The 16,539-nt window shown below is 41.5% G+C and overlaps 1 protein-coding gene across 2 annotated transcripts in view; it reads right to left on the bottom strand.

The window, feature by feature from the left end:
* The window catches only part of slc6a9 (solute carrier family 6 member 9), a 299,983-nt gene that overhangs the window by 179,101 nt on the left and 104,343 nt on the right, over positions 1-16,539 (bottom strand). The window lies entirely within an intron of this gene.

Raw genomic sequence — 16,539 nt, 5'->3', positions numbered from 1 at the left:
CATCATCTTAGGCACCCCTATCAGGTCACCTCTCATCCTCCATCGCTCCAAGGAAAAAAGGCTGAGTTCACTCAACCTATTCTCATCAGACATGCTCCCCAATCCAGGCAACATCCTTGTAAATCTCCTCTGCACCCTTTCTGCGGTTTCCACATCCTTCCTAGAGTGAGGTGACCAGAACTGAGCACAGTACTCCAAGTGGGGTCTGACCAGGGTCCAATATAGCTGCAACATTACCTCTCAGTTCCTAAACTCAATCCCACGATTGATGAAGGCCAATGCACCATATGCCTTCTTAACCACACAGTCAACCTGTGTTGCAGCTTTGAGTGTCCTATGGACTATCAAGATCCCTCCGATCCTCTCAAGACCCCAAGATCCCTCCGATCCTCCACACTGACAAGAGTCTTACCATTAATACTATATTCTGTCATGATATTTGACCTACCAAAATGAACCACCTCACACTTATCTGGGTTGAACTCCATCTGCCACTTCTCCGCCCAGTTTTGCATCCTATCAATGTCCCACTGTAAACTCTGACAGCCCTCCACACTATCCACAACACCACCAACCTTTGTGTCATCAGCAAATTTACTAACCCATCCCTCCACTTCCTCATCGAGGTCATTTATAAAAATCACAAAGAGTAGGAGTCCCAGAACAGATCCCTGAGGCACACCACTGGTGACCGACTTCCATGCAGAATATGACCCGTCTACAACCACTCTTTGCTTTCTGTGGGCAAGCCAGTTCTGGATCCACAAAGCAATGTCCCCTTGGATCCCATGCCTCCTTACTTTCTCAATAAGCCTTGCATGGGGTACTTTATCAAATGCCTTGCTGAAATAGGGAGGAGCTCATCAAAACCTATCAAATATCGAAAGGTCTAGAAAGATTCAATGTGGAGAGAATGTTCCCTGTAATGGCAGAATCTAGGACCAAAGGACACAGTCTCAGAAGAGAAACACGACCCTTTTAGAGCAAAGATGATGAGGAATTTCGTTAGCCAGAGGGTGGTGAATCTGTGGAATTCATTGCCATAGATGGCTGTGGATGCCAAGTCATTGGGTATATTTAAAGCAGAGGTTGATAGGTTTTTGATTAGTAAGGACATCAGAAGTTACAGGGAGAGGCAGGAGAATGGGGTTGAGAGGAATAATAAATCAGCCATGATAGAATAGCTGAGCAGACTCAATGGGCTGAATGGCCTAATTCTGCTTCCATGACTCGTAGTATTCTGGAATGCCCTAGTTGAAACTGAGTTGATGGAAATTAGACAAGTGTGTTCTGCAAAAGCAGAGTGCCAAGGAAAGAACAATTGCAGCAAAAAACCATGCTCAGCATTCAGGCTTACAAACTCCTCACTTCTATCGGCCTCAGCTGATAAGCTACAATAAATAGTTCCCTGCAAAGAATAATTCTCTATTTCTCTTTGCTCAACACTGCAGCATTTGTGCAAAAGCAGCAACTTCACACTCTAGCACGCCTGGTCCACAGTGTAAGTGAGGCCATTTAGGATCTTGGCAGCTTGAATGCAGAATAAAAAGGCCTAAACGTTTAGGGAACCAGGACTGTTTGATGCTAAAGCGGAAAGTTAATCACCACTCCTTCGTGACACCAACAAAATCCTCTCTGACATGATTATATTTTGATTTGACGTAGAAAGTTTCAGTCTTGAGTTTTACCCTGCGACCAGTCCATATTTTGAATAACTGCATTTTCACAGTGCTGAAGCATCTGGCCAAAAGAAACAGGCTCAGTAGCCATTTTATTAGGTACATTTGCACAAGTACTCATTAATTCAAATATATAATCTACCAATCATGTGGCAGCAACTTAATGCAAAAAAGTATGCAGACATAGTCTAGACTTCAGTTGTAGTTTAGGCCAAAGCTCAGAATGGGGAAGAAATGTGATCTAAGTAACTTAGACTGTAGAATGGTTTTTGGCGTCAGATGGGGTGGTTTGAATATCTCAGAAATTGCTGATCTCCTGGGATTTTCACACACCACAGTTACTAGGGTTTACAGGCAACAGTGATTTACACAGAAAAACATCCAATGAGCGGTAGATCTATGGGCGAAAATGCCCTGTTAATGAGAGATGTCTGAGGAGAATGGCTAGACTGGTTCAAGTTGACAGGAAGATGTCGCTAATTCAACTAACCACGAGTTACGACTGTGGTGAACAGAAGAACATCTCGGAAAGCACAGCACGTTGCATCTTGAAGTGGATGGCCCACAGCAGCAGAAGACCATGAAGTCATACTCAGTGGCCACTTTATTAGGTATAAGAGAGCGCATAGCAATGGGGGGTTACCCACCTGGCTGCACATTCAGACTTCCCCTAATAGCTTCCAGTACTAACAGGCTCTTAGTTTGCCAGGCAGACCTTTGCCAGGGTGACAGCTGGTAGGGATGTGGGAGGGGAAGGGAGTAGGGAAATCAGATCCTAGCCATTCAACCATCTCGTGCTGTAATATACCTTGAGCATCTATTGACTAATTATATGATACATATAGGGGTAGGGGGGAGGGAAACATACAGTAAGGGTAATGAAAGTTTATTTAAATGTTCAAACAAAAATTAAATCATAATTTACAAAACAGCTTAAATTTTTACGAATAATATCACTATATATTAACAATCTTCCTCCAGTAGTGGCGGGTATGACTGTGTCCCTTTTCGTATATCTCACTAGTCCTGTAAACTGCGCAACGCTACAGAGAATCTATGTTTATTTTGTATGCAAACATGTAAACATGTTGCAGCACACATAATTAGCTTCAGTTTAATTTAATGGATATGCTTAATTCCACTTCAGTGAACTTAATATCGAATGATTGAGAGTAGTGATTGCACATTAATTCTAAGCATGGATGAAGGGTAAGTTTACTCACCTCTCTTCGTGTAATCTGATACTGTCTGGAGACAACAAAATACCAGATATGGATACATAAAATAATTTCATAAACAATCTTTATAATCTTATTTTGTTCTCAGTTTTTCTCCCTCTTGGCGGTGCTCCATTATTTATCTTCTATCCTTAAAATTGTGGGAAGCTTAGTGCTGGGTGGAAATTTCCAGTCTAATTTAAGTTCCGCTGAAATACAGCAAACAGCTATTATGAAAATGACACCACTGCCTTTCCTATTCCATCTTGAATATATTACTCCTTCAGTCTCTGCCTACTAACTTCATATTCCTGCTACTCTTCACCTGCAACTGAAGTCTGATGTTTTATTCGCTGAACTCAAAATGGTTTAAAACAGGAAAAGGCTATTAAGTCTGTACTAATTCCATGTAAGTGTAACTCCAGCTAGTCCCATTCCTCAACCCTCCCCCATAGGCCTATAAATTCTGTCCTTTTAACTGGTTCCTTTTAGAAAACTACAATTAAATATGACTCAACTACAACACTGGCAGTACATTCCAGAGCCCGACCACTTGCTGTGTTAAAATTCCTTCATGCCTTGGTTCTTGACCCGCTTGCCAGTTACCTTCATCTATGTTCCCTAGTTCTCACTCTTCCGTCCATGGGAATAGATTTTCTCTATCTACTTTGTGATGATCTAAATGTCTCTTTCATCCCTCTTCAATGTTTTTTGTTCCCACGAGAACAACCCATATTCCCCAGTCTATCCACATAACCAAGTCTCTCATCTGTAGAATCACTTGAACAGTTCATTTCTACAAGATTTAATTGGTTTCGTGCCTTTCCTTGAACTGTACCCTGTACCTTGTACCTTGAACTGGCCAAAGGCAGTATTTAATAAAAAATCGTATCTTTCTTACTCTTACCTCTATAAAGCCCAGCTTTCCCTGTGGTTATTTGCCACTTTCTCATTCCGCCTCTCTCAATGTTGGTGGCGACACATAAAACTGAGGTGTTCAAGGAGCATTTACACAGGCACATGAATGTGCAGCAGGTGGAAAAGTGGACACTATGCACGTAGGAGGAGTAGTTTGGTTTTACTCTATGATCATGCACATGGATTCCAACTCGTTGCTGTAGACAATTACATTCATGCTCTCCTCTTATTCTTCTTACCAATATGTAGCACTTCACACTCGGCCGCTTTATTAGGTACCTCCTGTACATAGTCTTTTGCTGCTGTAATCCATCCATTTCAAGGTTCAACTTGCACTCAGAGATGCTTTTATGCACACCACCGCTGTAAATGTGTTTGTTATTTGAGTTAACATTGCCATCTTGTCAGCTTCAACCAGTCTGGCCATTCTCCTCTGACATCTCTAATTAACAAGGTGCTTTCCCCACCACAGCCGCCGCTCACTGGATGTCTTTTGTTTATTGCACCATTCTCTGTAAACTCTAGAAACTGTTGTGCATGAAAATTCCAAGTGATCAGCAGTTTCTGAGATACTCAAACCACCCTGTCTGGCACCAACAATCATTCCACGGGTCAAAGTCACATAGGTCACATTCATTCCCCGTTCTGAAGTTTGGTCTGAATAACAACTGACACTCTCGATCATGTACGGATGCTTTTATGCACTGAGTTGCTACCATATGATTGTCTGATTTGCAACTTCCATTAACAAGCAGGTGCACAGGTTTGCCTAATAAAGTGGCCACTGAGTGTTGGTACCTTAGCATTAAATTTCACCCACCACAAATTGCTGGTATTTTACTTACAGAATCATGGAATGGTTATAGCATGTAGGAGGCCTTTTGGCCCATTGAACCTGAACTAGTTTATTTTATGAACAAACTCCTTACAGCACTGCAAATCCTTCTCTTTCAGATATAAACTAGTTCTCTTCTGCCTGCTGCAATGCATTCCAGATCCTAGCCGGTCTTCATCTCCTTGAGGTTCATTACTATCCTTCTAACAGGACACCATGCCTTCATTTTATGCCATCTGCAGTTTTGAAATTGCAATTTGCATGGTATCCAAGTAATATTATATGTTAGGAAAAGCTGGGTCCCACTGCTGCGTTCTGGGGAACTCCACCCTCCATTTCTCTCCAGTATTTCCAGTTTCCTCAGGTGAACACACTTGGGCAATTTAGTTCTTACTCTCTATGTGGAATTTGCAGGCCAGGCTGGATATATTGCCTTCTTCCTGAACAGTCCTTCGCATTGGTTTGAAATTGAATTGGCCTGTGAATAATTTGAAAGAGCAGCTGAGAGTGAATAACTTTGAGATGGGACTGCCATTACATGTGGTTCAGCAGGATACGGTTATTCTAACATCTTCACCATTGCTGATACTGGCTTTTCACTTTCAGACTTCTTTTGACACACTGTTTAGAAGTCTCCCAGATTATTATTGTAAACTTCCAGATTGCTAGTCTAGTAACTGAACCACTCACTGTGCTGGACAAGAAGGCGTATTTCCATGGGCTTTAAGCATTCATTTTTTAAGTGCATCGAATTTGGCTTGGTATTGCAGCTCACCAGGTCGGCTGGTGGCGCAGTGAGATCAGCGCTGGGCTCGAGAACGGAGGTTCCCGAGTTCGATCCAGTGACAGGCTGCTCCCGAGCGCGCTCTCCATCCATGCCGGGTTGATGTCGAGCTCACAAATCGACCTCGTAAAAAAAACACTGCCACCTCCAGTTTAAATCCCCACATGGAATATTGTGGAGGATTAAATACCTAAAACCCAACCCAAACCTGGTATCTAAAAACACGGAGATTTACTATCTAGGTAAGCTCAACTAATTCAGTCCAAGCCTGGAAACTCCTGATTGGTATAACTCACAAAGATAGATGAACTTAGTCATTCTGCTGTCAGGTCAATTCGTTTATTATTTCCTAAGCTAAAGAATGCATATTATTATTAGCCAATTAATTGTTAAATCCTTCCTCCAGACTAGTCTGCTGAGTGAGATCAGTCAGTGAGGGTTATAATTAGTGCCGTTAGTTCAGCAACAACAATTCTATCTATGTTCCCTAAAGAAAATATGTTTTGTCTTGCAGGAACTGGTCTTGTGTCCTTTTGAAGTTAAGTGAGGCTGAGGGAATTCAAGAGACAGGTCACGCTGGGAACTGGGCCCATGACTTTCTTGCTGGAACGCAGCCCTCAGTCACAAAACCATGAATATGTTAGAAGTATTATTTACTTTACTGCCAGTGAACTTTTCTGTCGTTTGAATATACTTTGTGCTGTGATCTATCTGGTGATATTAAACCTAATTCCAATTCTGGTCAATGAACAGATAACGAAAGCTCAGTCGAAGCTGCCACAGTTGTCACAAATTCTATTCACACAGGGTAGCTCAAATGGCCTTTTGATAATAATTAACATCAGCACAGGGAGATGGGAATCTGGATTCCCAATATTTACAGACATCCCACCTCTCCCAGAACTTCCGAGAGTCTCCCGCATATTAATAGTGGCTCCCTGATGCCCGCAAATTATATACAATATCACGGAAATCAATTTTTTTGAGAGCGAGCGAGAGAAAAGCAAGAGAGAGCGCGAGAGTGACGAGAGAGAGAGAGAGAGAGAGAGAGAGTGAGAGAGAAAGCAAGCGAGAGTGAAGGCAAGCGAGCGAGAGAGTGAGAAAGCAAGAGAGAGCAAGCGAGCCAGAAAGCGAGAGCGAAAGCAAGCGAGAGAGAGAGAGCCAGCGAGAGAGTGAGAAAGCAAGTGAGAGAGAGAGAGAGAGCGAGAGAGAAAGCAAGAGAGAGACAGCCAGCGAGACAGAGAGCAAGCGAGAGCGCGCGAGCGACCACGAGAGAGAGAGAGAGAGAGAGAGCGCACCATTGCAGAGTGTTCCAAAAAAAAAATAAAACATACGTCACCCCACTAAAGTGTACCCCTGTCTAATAGGGGTCAAAATAATGACAGTGTTGCTCGCTGCACTGTTTGCAACAGTGACTTTTCTATTGCCCATGGTGGGTTAAAATGTAAAAGACATGTTGAGGTGAGTTTAACAGGTGTCATTCGTTCATTAGTATAGCTAACGTTATTTAAACTAGCTGGCCAGCTGCTAAGGAGCTATTCTATTGCAGACATCCCACCTCTCCCGGAAGTCTCCCGCAAATTGATGATGCTACCTTCCTGAAATGAGCTTTTGCAGGGTGGGATGTCTGTATTTACATATATCTCAGTTCTCTGCAGAGGAAAATAAATGACACTAACGTATTAGCAAGGAAGTTGCAATCTAATGTCTGATCATGGCAAACTAAAGTGATTTTAAAATTGGGACATAATCAGGTGCATAGCAAGGAACAGCCACAGTATGAACAGACATCACCAACCAATAGTTTTTTGATAGGCATCAAATGTGCCATGTGTAAAAAAAGGTATATCAATTTCAATAGCCATCAGCTACTAAAATACAAAAGGGGCAATTTAATTCCACTTTAGTGCAGGTACTGTAGCTTTTGCAAGCGCACATACAAGTAAAACATTGTGGGAGCTACAACAGTCTAAGGTTTCCTACAGAAAGTATGCCTCCTGTATTGATCAATTCTGGCTTCTCACCAAGTAAAAGCAACATCAAAGCAATTCGCTAACGGATTTGTCTGGAATTGTTGGCATCCTGCGAGGTAAGGAATGAGGATTATGTTGAAATTACTTATTTTATTTACGCAAGTTGGTTAATGGTTTCTTTATTTCTTCCAATTTTGTCTCCCCATATCCTGGGTTTTGATCCTGTGCAGTCAGTTAGAATATTCTCCACGGTACTGTAGAAATTTTCAGTGTTTTAGGTGATATTCCCAATCTCCTAAAACTCCAAATGAAATATAGTTATTGTCGTGGCTTTTCTGTAGCTACATTGATATGCTGGGTCTAGGTTAGATCCTCAGAGATACTGACACCCAGAACTTGAAATTGCTCACTCTTTCCACTTCTGATCCCTCTATGAGGACTGATGTGTGTTTCTTTGTCTCACTGCTTCTGAAGACCACACTCAGTCCTTTGGTCTTATTGGTGTTGAGTGCATGGTTGTTGCTGCGACACCATCTTGCTCCTGTAAAGCTTCTCATCACCATCTGAAAATCTGCCAACAGTAGTTGTATCGTCATCAAATTTATAAATCTGGGCTGAGCCTAGCAACGCGGTAATGGGGGTAGGGAGAGTAGAGCAGTGGGCTAAGCACATATCCCTGTGGAGCGCCAGTGTTGATTGTCAGCGAGCTGAAGATGTTGTTTCCGAACCGCACAGACTGTGGTCTTCTGGTTAGGAAGTCAAGGATCCAGCTGCAGACAGAGGTACAGAAGTCCAGGTTCCGGAGCTTTTTGATCAAAACTGTAGAAATGATGGTATTAAATGCTGAGCTGCAGTCAATAAATAGCATCCTGACAGTTATTTGCATTGTCCAGGTGATCCAATGGTAGATTAGAATTGCAGCACAGTGTTACAGCCTCCCAGCCTCTTGCAGGTGGGTTTGATCTTCACCGCTGGTGTTGCTTGGCTGGAGACTACACATCTTCCTCAAGACTATCGAGTTTCTTCAGCTGCACAGGTATCCTCCTACATCGCATTGACTTGCAGCTTGCTCAGTTAATTGGCAACTCTAAGTTACCCCTGGTGCATTGGTGAGTGGAACGTGGGGAGAATAAGATTAGCTCAATGTAAGGTTAATATTTAAAGAAGTCTTGATGATGGTCATGGTCTTGGTGGGTCTAGGCACTTGCTTCTGTTCAGTATGAATCTAAATAGGACTAGACTTTTTTGTATATCTACATGCCAAATAAGCATAAACAGAGAAATATGATTTATGTATGAGCTACTCATACTTCACATACTATGAAATAGTACAGGCTCTACCAGAAAACACCCAATAAACATAAAGAGCCAAACCTAACTCAAAGGCTTTAACACATCTGCCATATTGTGACATTTTATATTGCTTCTTAAGTAAGAATACAACATGAGAAATAGAAACAGGAGAAGGCATTTCAACTTCTTTTGCCTGCTCTATCACTGAATAAGATCATAGCAGATCATATACCTCAGTACTACATTGCTATGATAACCTCATATCTCTCAACATCCAAAATCTATTGATCTCTGTTCTTATGATATTCAGCAAACTCTTGGGTAGAGAATTGCAAAGAGCATTGCCCTCTGGATGAAGAAATTTCATCTCATCTTAGTCCTGAACGGTCAGTCCATTATTTGGGGCACCACGGTTTGCTGGAAGTTCAGAGTTCAATTCTGGCCGAATATAAGGGGTTTGTACATTCTCCCTGAGTGACCACAAGGGTTTCCTCCAAGTGCTCCGGTTTCCACCCACAGTCTAAAGACATACTGGTTAGTAGGTTAATTGTCCCGTGATTAGGCTAGGGTTAAGTAGGTGAGCTGCTGGGTGATATGGCTCATTGGGTCAGAGGGGCTATTCCATGCTGTATCTCTAAATAAATAAATAAGCACATAAAGAGATAGAGAGATAGATCATTTCTATCCTGTAACCCTGGGCTCCAGACGTCCCAGCCAGGAGAAGCATTAGCCTTGCTTTAACCCTGCAAGGATTTTGCAAGGTTCTGATTCTAATTCCAATTAGCTAGTACAATCTAAGCAAGGTTTACAGTCTCTGTACTTCCATTGTTATTGCTGAGTGGAATTCCTGTATCCTAGTGTATTAGACAAGTTTGTGCCAGGATATGGGCACTCTGTCGGCTCCCTGCCAGTTTGTAAGCTCCTGGCATTGGCCAGCCCTGCCATCAGACCCACAATGGAATGTGTTCTTCAGCTGAATGAAGGCTTTGATCACCTTCTACTGTGGGACTGATGTGGTGTTCATTTGACTTTTGTCAAAATTCAATCAGTCAAACCAAGCACATTTCCGAAACTAATCTCAAACAATGCTATTATCCTGAAGTGGCTCAGAATTCTGCTGCATGAGTACAAATATATTAGCCCAGCCTTTTTTCATTTCTGTAGTTTGTCTAACAAAGGGGTCACATGTTTTTCTTGGTATTAATGAAACGGGAGTGCACTAAACCACTGTCTTGTCTGAATGTTCCCCTGCCATCCCTCGAAACCACTGCGAAAATCAGAAAAGTGCACTGCCACCTTCCCAGTTAGTCTCCTCTCTCTCCCAGCCTCAAGAAATTACGGCAGCTGTCGCTTCCTTGACACACAGAGAAAGCAACAGGCAGGTCCCAGCCAAACCCATATTTGACATCTGTTCCTCTTAATACATCATACATGATGGCACAGGCTCAAGGGGGATGGGTAACAGATGAAGCCTTACAATGATACCTATATTCTGTGCATATATTTGACAAGGAAGGTGTATCACATGAGGAGAAACTTGATGGGCGGGGCAGTGAAGAAGGTAGACAGGGACCTGTTTGAGGGGCATAGATAGGGTAAATAATGGGAAACTTCTATTCATAACAGTGGTGGTATGGGATAAAGGTTTAGGTAAATGCATGGCACAACTCTATTACTCCGATGGTTTTGATTTTATGATCTTGCTGCATCTTTTCATACCTCAGCTGCAGTCCTATTGCAAGAAGAATCTCTTCTCCTGCACAGGCAGGGCCCTTCGTAGCAGCAAGAATACAACTGAGCAGATGTCTCCAACGTTGACCGAGCAGAAGTAGTTAACGATACGAGATGGGTTTCGGCAGTCTTTGCTGTCATTACTCCACGCTGCAGGGGAGAGTCCCAAGCAGAATTGACTTATAAAGGCAATTTCTACCAAGACTTCACATCGGTGCCCTGCATTTGTCCTGTGTAGCCAGCCCCCAATCTCAGTCAGGTCAGCATGAGTGAAGGATAATAAGAAGGAATTAATCTGTTCTTATCTCTTCCGGCTGCTGTTTCAGAGGTCTGGGAACAGATACTGGGTGATGTAAACTTAAGATAAAGAAATTTAAACAAAGATAATATGTCACTATGTAACAAGTAGAGATTAGGGAAGAGAAGTGGGGATACTCTCATACACTTGCAGTGGCCTAATGGAAAGATACCAGAAACTCTGATACCAGAAACATGTGCACTTCTCAAATTTCATTCATTGAAACAGAAGAATCTCTTATTCTGCTGCAATTAAATGAAGATGAACAATCCTGCACCTGTTTCTTGGAATTGGTAATGATTATGCAATATTTTAAGTCACCCATTCAGCACTGTATTGGAAATTGTCCACCAGGAGATTAAGCCAATTTTCTCCAGGCATGGGAAAAGCTAAGTACCCCGGGTTGGTGTTCTATCATACCCTGTAGATGGGGAGTGATGTTTGAGTTCATACTTTCCAGGCATAGATCAATTGTTGGGACAGACTCATACTCAGGGGAGAGGGGTGGTCAACTCAATCCATGATTCCTCACCGAGTGGCCACAGTAGTGATCTTGAGCTCCTGGATGTTTTAGCGCCTTGTTCAAATACTGCAAAAACGGATAGGCTCTTAGGTGCTAATTCACCAAGGCAGGAAAGGGCATTTACCTCACATCAGGCTTGCTGCCTGAACCTCACTGATTCTTTGTGCTATTGTGCTTATGCAACAAACACTGCCTTGGCATGGTTTGAAATGAATAGCCTAGGTGCTGCCTTGGAAACGCTGATACTAAGAAAACGATTAGTGTGGAGGAATGTTACTGCATTGCAGCTTAATATTTGAAATCAGCAAACAGACATACAATGGAGGGTGTCTGCCTGCTTCAACTTCTCTGTCATAGCATGAACTCCCACCATGCAGTTGCCTTTGTAGCAAAATGGGGCAATCTTATCCTCAGACACCAATGCTCACTGCTCTCTCAATTCCCAATTCCACTGAAGTTGAGGTGTTATTTTAATTATCAACATCAGTCTTACATAATCCCATTGAAGGGACTATAAAGGGTCCAACTGACTAAAGCCAATGCTGAGTCTGCAACTGGAACTGGAGTTGGTTTATTCTTGTCACATGCACCAAGATAAAGTGAAAATCTTTTGTTGCATCTGCTCAGACAGATCTAATTATTACACAGTACACTGTGGTAGAACAACATAAAACAATAACAACGCAGAATGAAGTGTAACAGCTACAAGGTGCAGTGCAGATAAACAATAAGGTTTAAAGTCATTGTGAGGTAGATTATGAGGTCAAGAGTCTATCTTATCGTACTAGGGAACCGTTTAATAGCCTCATACAGCAGGACATTAAGTCTGATCCCTCATGTTTGTGTTAACTGAGTGCACTTTCTACCCCCATACCCCATATCGCCATATTTATCTTGCTTGGGGCTGGAATGGCCTATCTCACTGGCCCAGATGATCTTGGCACTGAATACTGAGGTAATGATTGACATCTGGGCCTTTGAGCAAGTCCCATCCATGAAGATGGAGAGAGTGAAATGTGTACACATTGTTAGGCCTGTCAAAGTATAGATATGAGGAGACATTCACCAAGGGGATAAATTTATATTAATTAGTAGGAGTAAAGGGGACATGAGGAAAATTTTTTCACCCAGAGGCATGTAAAGAATCTTGAATTCATTGCTCAAAAGGATGGTAAAGGCAAAAGCCTTCTTCATATTTAAACAATACAAACAAAACAATTAAATTGGATCCGTCATGATGAAATGGCGGAGCAGACTTGATGGGCCAAATGGTCTAATTCTGCTCCTATATCTTAATGTCTTATATATTTATTTGAAGAGTATGACATGCAAAGCCATGGACCCAGTGCTGGAAGGTGGGATCAGGTTTGGTAGCTCTGTTTCAAGTGGCACAGACAAGATGGGCTGAATGGCCCCCTTTGTAATGAGCTTTCTATGAATCTGCCGTGGAAGCCTCTGGTAACCATCAAGGCTCCACCTCCAGGTTTCCCACCTATAGAACTGGTAAACGTTTTTATTTTTTTCTTTAAGCCTCTTATTTAAAAATGATAAAAGCAAAGTATTAGAAAAGCTAATCAAGCATATTTTAAAATGATCAAATAGAAAAATAGACTATTAAATAATATAAAATATTATACAAAATAAAATTACTTAGCAACAATGTAATAAATTGAATATATTCTTTCCTTTCCCACAGGTTCACTGTCCCTGTTAATCTGATTCAGTGTCTTGTAGATCCTGCTTCAGGTTAGACCTTTAACATAATCTAAAAGCAGCATCCCCAGTGAAAGCACTAGGGAAATTCAGCAAGGTCGTCACTCTGTTGCTGGACTCCATGGGAAATCCAGCAGTCAAGCACAGCTGTGAATCACTCGCTGGAGTTTCGCCAGTTCCTTTGGGATGTCAATGTCATCTTCAAAACTGCACAACATCTAATCAAGAATCTTCAACCTGAAATGTGAATTGTCTCTTTTTCCAGAATGTTGCTTGACTTGCTGAGTATGTCCAGCACAGGTTCACAACTTCTTTAGTAGATTTTTCTAGTCCCTATACAGGGATTCAGTCTAAAATGGCAGCAATTCTTTCCCTACACAGAAGCTGACTGACCCACTGAGTTACTCCAACAGATTGTTTGCTGTTGCAGGTTTCACAAACTTGTTATTCTAGTAATAAGTTGCTGAATTCCCAGGAGCCCTGCAAGATGCTCCATTCATTTACGGGTTTAGGGATAAATGATGTAAGACTTATCAACCTCCACTTTACAAATGTTAATTATTCACTCCAAACAAGGATATTGCAATGCACATACACAATTGGAGGGTGTAATATTTAACCATGCTGCCACTGATTCACATTAAGATCAGTTAACAAAAGACATCTAGTTTACAAAATGCAGAATCCTCTTCCACTGTGTTTGGAACAATAGCTAAACCCACTCTGATATGAAGATTTGAGTAGCTTCTACAGATAAGTCAATCTGATGGTATATCTAAGGTCTGACCTCTTTTCTAGTGGTGTGTTGAAGATTACTTAAAGAAACAAAAAGGAGCAAAGATTGCACTAAAAAGACAGAAAGAAAATATTGAAAACCTCCAGATAATGGGTTGGTAAGTTGTATCTAATACTTACACCACAGAAGTACCAGAGATTGACCACCTCCAACAAGAGATTCTAGCACCTACCATTAACAACCAGTGGCTTTACATCACCAGGTCCTCAACATCAATATCCCAGAGTCATCAATGAGCAGAAATTCAATGGGAGCAGCCACATAAACACCACGAATAGAACAGCAGCTCAAAGGTGAGGTAGCCTCCAACAAGTGACTCCTCTCTTTCCACCATCCAGTAGGCACAGGTCAGGTGTCTGCATCCGAGTTGCTCCACTACTGTCTCGTCAGATTTAACAGAAGGAGAAATTGGTAGGAGAGGAATAAATAAAGGCGGCTGAACCCTGATTAACACAGCACCCAGCTCAGTTTCTCTCTGCTCTGCAGTATCTTGTGGGGAGCACCTTCACCAATTGAACTGCAGTGGTTCAAGAAGGAAGCTCATCACCTGCTTTTCAAAGATAGCTAGGAATGATGAGCCAGAGATGCTGAAGTCCTGAAAAATGAGTAAGTATAATAAATAAAGTTAGTAATACTAACTTTCAGGTAATGTCTGATTGAAGCAACATACTCCTTTTAGGGTTATAGTTTATCTAATTAGCTCTTTCCTACCTCAATCGACACATCCATCACATCATCTTTTTCCCTCTCTCATGTTTAGCTCTCTCTCACACATCTACCTTGCCCTCTCTCCCAACTCTCCCATCCTTCCTGTCTCCATCCTTCACTTCCAGTCCTGCTAAACAGTCTTGGCCTGAAATGTCGACTGTACTCTTTTCCATAGATGCTGCCTGACCCGCTGAGTTTCTCCAGCATTTTGTGTGTGATGCTTAGATTTCCAGCATCTGCAGATCTTCTCTCACTTGTAAATGTTGTTTTTATTGTAGCTACATTTCTAAGAGGTGCAAAGCAAGGTTAACCTGTACACCTGAAGTGTTAAGTTAAAGAAGAGCATATAAATGCTGAAAAAAAACTTGCATCCAATTTTTTATTTACGTTTTTATTCACAAGACGTTTTAGATGACAATTCCAATCTTCAAATGTCAGATTTAAACTGAGTGAAAATGGCTAACTACATATCAAGAATGTGATGTGCAATATAATTGTCCTTGGACCTTGAAGGTTGTGAGCATTCAATTAATGGATGTAAAAAAGATGACAAGATCCATGCTAGCGAATATCTGTTTTGTACTCCCTGATACTCTACTACTGGATGTTTTTTCTGTTATGCAGGCAAGATGACTGCTCAGGAAATGAATGATGGAGGATACAGTGAATGGTATTCTTCAGACAAGTACACTTACTGTAACTTTAAGGGAGCAGGGAAAAATAGCAATCTTTTCTGAAGATTAAGTTGGGGGCAGAGTATGTTAAAAGTGAACATGGTTAGCTGAACAACTCTTATTTTTTAAGATGATAAAAAGTTTGCAATTTTGTCGAAGAAATCTCTACCTGAAGATCAAGATGATTGCTATTTCAGCACAATTCAAGGAGTTGTCCTCAAATTCAGCCAGTATCTCTATCACTTTGGCTGACTGAACTTGGTACGACATGAGATCCACAAATTAGCATGGCTGTGAAGGGAAGGAAATTAAATAAAAAGATGCAATATTAAGAAATGAAAAGCTCTGGTTAAATAATTACGTCAAAAATTGACATACCTTTCACAAATATAGGTCCAATCTGAAAAGAAGAAAATAGAAAATATTCTTTACTGTGCTATTTCTGTGAAGGCATGACCTCCATAATGGGAAAAATGAAGAATTGATGTCCAACAGCACCATTGCATGATGATTGAAGCAGAATGCACTGATGGATGAATGGAAAAGTTCTTTTCACTGTTAGTCTTTATATAACTGTGGATTTTGGGGCCTTTATTCCAGGCAGCAAAACTTAGCTAACATTACCCTTTTCTCTCTTTTCTTCATAAGCTCCTACAGTTTATGATTTGTGCACCTTCAGCTAATCTGACACTAGCCATAGAATTTAGAGACAATGGTAGTACAAATTGCATTAGTTAACACATCTTTCAGCACAGTGCACACCCTTTGGCCCACAATGTCGTGCCAACCCTTTAACTCTAATATTAATCTAACCCTTCCCTCCCACATAGCCCTCCATTTTTTTCATCTATGTGCCTATCTAAGATACTCTTAAATGTCCCTTATGTATCCGCCTCTACCACTACACGATAGCACATTCATTGTACTTGCCACTCTGACATCCGTCCCCATACATACCTCCACACACCTTAAAGTTATGCGTACTCTTTCCCCTCCCTTCCCCGTCACCCCACTTCTTTTTATCCGGTTTCTTCCCCCTTCCTCTCCAGTCCTAGACAGGCCCTCTTCTCATTGTTACCATCAGGTAGGAGGTACAGAAGTCTGAAGGCACACAGTCAGATATTCAGTAACAGCTTCTTCCCCTCTGACACCTGATTTCTAAATGGACATTGAAACCATGAACACTATCTCAGGTTTTTATTATTTCTGTTTTTGCACTATTTTTAATTTGACTACTCAATCTACATTATATAGTTAGTGTATTCAGTTATTTATCTTTTTATATATTTATCACATATTGCATTGGGCTGCTGCCACTAAATTAACAATTTTCACCACGTATGCCAGTGATACCAAGCCTGATTCTGATTCTGATGAAGGGTCTCGGCTCAAAACAT

Source organism: Mobula hypostoma, chromosome 12, assembly GCF_963921235.1.
Source record: "Mobula hypostoma chromosome 12, sMobHyp1.1, whole genome shotgun sequence".
NCBI classification, from domain to species: Eukaryota; Metazoa; Chordata; class Chondrichthyes; order Myliobatiformes; family Myliobatidae; genus Mobula; species Mobula hypostoma.
The sequence above is the reverse complement of the archived record's forward strand: the minus strand, read 5'-3'. Positions and strand labels throughout refer to the sequence as shown.